The sequence below is a fragment of the Octopus bimaculoides genome, chromosome 1, assembly GCF_001194135.2.
Source record: "Octopus bimaculoides isolate UCB-OBI-ISO-001 chromosome 1, ASM119413v2, whole genome shotgun sequence".
NCBI classification, from domain to species: Eukaryota; Metazoa; Mollusca; class Cephalopoda; order Octopoda; family Octopodidae; genus Octopus; species Octopus bimaculoides.
In genome coordinates, this window is record NC_068981.1 from 25,493,427 (window position 1) to 25,499,991 (window position 6,565).

Consider the following 6,565-nt stretch of genomic DNA (forward strand, 5'->3'; position numbering starts at 1 on the left):
GTGTGTGTGTGTGTGTGTGTGTGTGTGTGTGTGTGTGTGTGTGTGTGCACCAAAGCAAATAATTAGATCAATATTCCAAAGCCATAAAATTACGTCTCAGATGTATAATAACAATCTGAGTAATGTACATAAGTAATATCAATTACTCGTTTGAACAAATGGTAGATCTTTCCATTAATGATATGAGTGTAACCATAGAAATATGACTAAAAATATAAATATAACACTTGGTATATACAATGTTTGTTTGCTTACGTTGGAGCTATTCATTATAATGCTTGGTCACTTGGAATGGAAACGATGACAACAGAAATGTATATATATTTTCAAACAACTCAAACAAAATTTTAAAAAATAATATTCGCTTGTGTTGATACTAGCTATTCAGAGATAGCTAATATTTGATATTTGACGCGGTGGAGTTATCGTATGACATAACGCGTGATGGAAACTAAGAATTTATAAATAAAACAAGAAGGAACTAAGAAAATTACGAGAAAATATTCTCCCGCTAAAGGGAATTATCTGATATCGAGCAACAAAATAATGGCTACCAATATATCTAGAGGAAAGTCTCAAGTAACCAGGACATAGCTTATAATGTTTCCTCTTTTACCTGTTAATCGGATGGTGTGCGGTGTGAGTTGTCTTAATACACGGGAACTAAGTAAAATATTATCTTGCGTATTTTTCCGTTCTATTTTAATGTACTTTATTCTATTTATTGCCTAATCTATCTATCTATCTATCTATCTATCTATCTATCTATCTATCTATCTATCTATCTATCTATCTATCTATCTATCTATCTATCTATCTATCTATCTATGTGTCTGTCTATCTATCTATTAATATATATATATATATATATATAAGACAAGAATTAAGATCTAAAAACCCAAATTAAGATAAGATAAGAATTAAGAACTAAAACTCAAATTATGCAATCAACATTTTATACATGCTCATACTGCTATAATTCGACTTAAAATACGTATATACATATTAATACATATCGACATATATTAATATTTAAACACACACACACACGCATGCACGCACATACGCACGCACGCACACACACACACACACACACACACACACACACACACACACACACACACACACACACACACACACACACACACACACACACACATATCAATATACATAAAAACATGTAAATGAAATCCATGTGAGATATATATAGAAAGAAGTATGAGAAAAAGAACTGATAAAAATTTTTCTCATACTAAAATTAAGAGCTGTTAAGAATTTCAGTTAAAAGATGCATAGAATGCAATGTGTTTCTTTTTTTAAATATATAAGTGGTATATGAGCTATGTAATACAATTCGAGGAAGTTCACTTTATACGGCGTTTCCAGATAGAAAAATTAATAGAAATCTTACGCCTCCATGTCTTCTATCCTTTTTAAACAAGGCCTTAATTTTTGCACGCAAATTTACTAATATGTCTAGGTCAGACATTGACATAATCTTGGCAGCCAGAAATACCCTTATTAACTTTGATGAATATAAATGATTAGATCTGAATCTATGGACTATTTTGATATAACTATGGGGTCGTCCAATTTAGCACAGGTGACGGATTTGGTGGGCATATATCCCCTCTCTCAAATTAAAAATAGCTTCCAAAATGTATCCTGAGGTCTTCATAAGGACGATGCGCTCCTTGTTACCCATGGGTTATCTAAACCGGTGGTAGAATTTTTTTGCTAGATTTTTTCAACCATAGTATTATTGTTTATACTAATTCTAAGGTAGTCAAATATCTGGACGTATCATTGAACCTTAAAACTCAATTATACTATCCATTTAGAAAACCAAATCAATCCCTGCAATATATCAACGTTTCCTCCAATCATCCTAGATTAATTATTAACGGAATCGTTACAGCTATTACCGTTAGAATCTTAAATTTATTTATCAATGAGGAGATCTTTAATAAACAAGCTCCGATTTACAATAACGCCTTGAAACAAAGTGCTTTTTTACAATCAAATTTCTTACATGTCTAACACTAAACTTAAAAGAATATTAACAAATATATCTCATAATTCTGTGTCTAAAACTATTAGCGCAAACCCTGTATTGATAAACATAGAAATAAATAATCCACATGGCAAACATATCATATTTAGTGGAATACAACCTAGTAATAAATTTCTAAAATGTGTAACATGACCAAACATCCAATTCTAGAAAACGCGAAAGAATCTGGCTTACCCACCCTTTTCTCTTAAGTTTAAGAACTTGCCTAAATTGTTTTTCAAGATCTTGAAGGCTAATTTTCCAAAGCACCACATATATTACTGAATTTGTAATAAATCTTCAATAAAATTCACCTACTCTGCAATGCCTTATCCAGGATATATTGTAGCTTCCATAATTAGAAGTACAATCAATCGAATAATAACTCTAATAACGTACCTAATGTAGGCCCTGGTAATAATAACAAATCTAGAGATAGAAGTAAGTTTAAAATTAATAATGCTAATCCACGTCAACTTTTGGTAGTTACAGAACCTGACAACTCATCCCCCCCAAACAAAAAAGAACAACAATAAGACAAAATGACAATCACGGGAATAATAGCCGAAAAATAAACATGTAGCTGTAGAGTGCTTGAATCATGTCCACTTGCCGATTCATGTCTTAAGAAAAATGTGGAGTATGAGTGTATAGTAAAAGTAGATAACTAAAAGACTAAGGTTTATATGGAAGCATTGCTGATTTAAGAGGAGATATAGAGCTCACTTAAATTCCTTTATTAAAGTTAAGTATAAAAGCTCAACAACTCTCGCTTCATATATACACTACCTAAGAGATAGCAACACTAATTATTCTTTATGTTGGACCATAATTGCGGAGCGCCCCACCCCTTATAGTGCTAGTTCGAATAGATGCAGGTTATGTATAAGAGAATCGTACATTATCCTTAGATCCTATAGTTTAAATATCTTAAATAATTTCTCTGATGCAATTCCTTCATGAAGTCAGAAATTCCATCCTATATTTTCGAAAAATCATAGAAATAAACATGTTGGATGATTTGGAAGAGTACCTGCAAATTGAAAACTTTTAGCTCTCAGTACCGTGATAATTATATTGTGCTATGTTTAATTGCTTGCATGGTTTGTAAGATTTCTATTAATTTTTCTTCCACGACATGAACTCTGGAAACGACTGTAGAAAGTGGCCTTCCTCGAATTCTATTATATAGTTTATATACCATTAATATACATAAAAAATCACATTAAATTCTATGCATTTTTTAATTGAAATTCTTAACCACACTTAGTTTTAGTACGAAAAGGTTTTTATCAGTTCTTTTTCTCACACTTCTTTCCATATATATCCCACATGGGTTTTATGCACATGTATTACAACGACCAAAGCAATCACTGACTGGTGATAACACACGCTGAGGACGGGTAACTACCCAGAAAATTGAGACTGTGTATATCACGTAAGTCTAGGGATGGTAGCGATGACCTCCCCTCGCAAATACTAATCGGACACAGGATGTGTGTCGTTAGCTAGCTGGAAGAGATGTTTTCCTGGGGGTATAAACGCCAGTAGCACTGTCCCGTATAGGATGCCACATTTGGTTGACAATTATGTTACGATTCTGTATTGCCACTGATTACATCTCGCTCAGAGATTTACTATAGTTAATTCTCCTTTTTCGAGATCAGCGATGATTCGTCGCTGGGAAAAGCTTATAGCATTTTGCGAGTGGGGTGAGTTTTCATTACTAGCTGGTAATTGTCTCCGCGTTTTTGATTGCCGTGATATGTGAGTTCGTTTTTGGCTCGTTTTATGTTATTTTACAAATTGTTGAATTGAGTTATAGTTGAATTCGAACTGTCTTGTTAACTATAATTTACGCCCAGCGTGGCGAAAATACTGTTTAAAAAATATTTTATTGTTTGAAAAATTTCTGTGAAAAATTAATTTTTTCCCTGTTCGGGCGTTGTTTTTTGGCCATTATGGCAAATACTGAAAATATGAATTTCAATTTGGATTCTCGAAAGGACTTCCCTGCTATGGGAAAAGAAAGTGATTCGTCTAAGGAGAAAAAACAGTTTTTCTGCCGCGGTCGGTGGCAAGGAAATAGAAATGAAGTTTAAAATGGAACAACTGTTCAGTTACCGCAATATGGTGAAGCAGGTCGACGGCGATACCAAATTAATTCCGCCGCCAGAAACGGTGGCGGAAATAAATGCCAGAACCGGAAGCGAAGAATGAGGTAGTGGAGAGTTGCTTGGCACCCATCTGGAACTAAATATGCTACGTTGGCCGAGGAATACGTAGTACAACTGTGGAGGCACAGTTCCAGTCGGCCAACGTAGCAAAAGAAATAGCTATCAGAACACTGAAAAATGGGGAGATAATGCTGCTACCCACCTATCTGGGTCGCAGAACGGTCAAAATTGTAGTGGAGGAAATACCTGTAGGCTACGAAATGTTGTGTCCAACGAAGCACAGCTACCTCGTGTAGAAGATGCTATCAGAGGATACGAGGCGGTGGCAAGAGCAAAAGTTAACAAGGACAAGTCGATTGGCTTGCGCCTCGGTACCTGCAGGAGCAAATTGATATCGGCCAGTGTCCTGGGGCACTGGACCGATGGTCCTATTAAGTTGCTTGGAGTTTGGTTTGGGCTGGACTCCCTGACGGAAAAGAATTGGAGTGAGCTGGCAAACAAGGTGGAGGCACTAGTCTGGATTTGGTCCGGAAGACCTCTGTCCTTGAAAGGAGAGGCGAAGGTGGTGCAGGTGTTTATTGCATCTATAATCACTTACCGCCTGACCGTTGTCCCTTGCCCTGATTCGTGGCTAAAAAAAGTTGAAACGACACCTTTTTCCGCTTTTTGTGGAAGGGTGGAGAGCCACTTGTGAGGCGCTCCGTTTGCTGTCAGGATCCGTTAAAGGGTGGGTTAGGGGTGCCTTGGTTAATGATGCACAGACATGCGTTGAGGCAGAGACCTCTCTGCCGCCACCTGGAAGTTGATAAGGTGTGGAGCCCGCTGACGGAGGGATTCTCCCCACGACCGGCCACTATGGTAAAATTTAAGCTCGGTTTTATAAAAAGACGAAACCTGACTGAATGGCAAAAGGAGTGCCAAGAGGCACTCACGCTTATCCACAAGGCGCGCAAAGCCGGCAGCAGGAATACCACCTCGGTGTTCTATAGAGGGCTGGTGGTGTTTAGAAACGATGATGTCTTAGGAGGGGCTCTAGGGTTCGACGAGAACCAACTCGCCAACCTGTTTAGTAGGACTGTCAGACCGGAGTATTTGGATACTGACCAAAGATCCCTAGCCTGGCAGTGCTGCATGAAAGCGCTACCTGTTCGCGAAAAGTTATCCAGACACGGAGTTTCAGTGCCATCGACTTGCCCAAGATGTGGCCTGGACGACGAAACCGTCCAGCATGCTTTTGTACAATCTCGGGAGCTGTCAAGCTTGATGGTTTTTCGTGGAACACGTGTTGTCGTATCTGCGAAGAGTACGGCTATCGACTGGATCTATGATATAGATGGTACTGCCAACCGGACTCTCAAAAGAAGGTGTGGCATGTTTTCTCTGTACGGTTGCAGTACTGAAAGAATGCGCATGGTGAACAAGAATGGAAGGTGTCGCGACAGGATCCTTCATCTCTGGCCCCGGTTTACTAAATTACTTCAGATACCATCTGAAGAGCAAGATGTGACTGGATCGGAAAACCTTGACACGTAGGGTATATGAGGAAAGATGGAAGGACGTGATGAGAAAGGTGGGTGCGAGTAACCCAGCTTAACCATCGATGAAAGGAAAATAGATAGTCGCCGGGCCTTACAGGCTCCCGGGTGAATCCGCCTGATTTCATTTTTATTTTAAGAGAAAAAAAAAAGGTGGTGTCAAAAAAAGGAAAAAAAAAACAAAGTCAGTTAATTGTACATAAACGGATGTCATTTGTAAATATACTCATCTGAACTCAGATATCATTTTGTGTGTTTGTGATGTCCTGCAATGTCCCCCTCTGTGTTTGATTGTATAATCATAATAAAAATATTCATCACTAGTTGGTGATTAATACAAGCTGAGGATGAGCAACCACCCAGAAACTCGAGTCCGTGCGTATCACGTAAGGCTAGGGATGGAAGCGATGACCTCCTCTCGCAAATACTAATTGGACATAGAATGTGTCTCGTTTACCAACAGGAAGAGATATCTTCCTGAACTATAAATGCCAGTAGCACTGTCCCGTTTAGGACGCCAAACTTGGTTGGCAATTAAACATATATATATATATATATATTTTGATTTATTAAGTCTCTTAATGAATTCTTTATACTGAAATATATATTGAAGAAGATAAATATGTTCATTTGAATATATACGTTTTTGCGTCGTAACTCCTTTATTATTATTAATATAACCAAAAGGATCGATTCTTGAAGAGTCTGCATACCTTCACTGTCGTTTTTTTTTCTGCTATTTAGGTGATGATTTTTTAAGTTAGCTTGCCAATTATTTTTGTTGGTAGTTAATTTATAAT

General features: G+C 37.3%; 1 pseudogene; it reads right to left on the reverse strand.

The window, feature by feature from the left end:
• LOC128250034 (interleukin 17-like protein) overlaps positions 1–270 on the reverse strand; it is a 4,611-nt pseudogene extending 4,341 nt beyond the window's left edge.
• Positions 271–6,565: the final 6,295 nt, after the last annotated feature.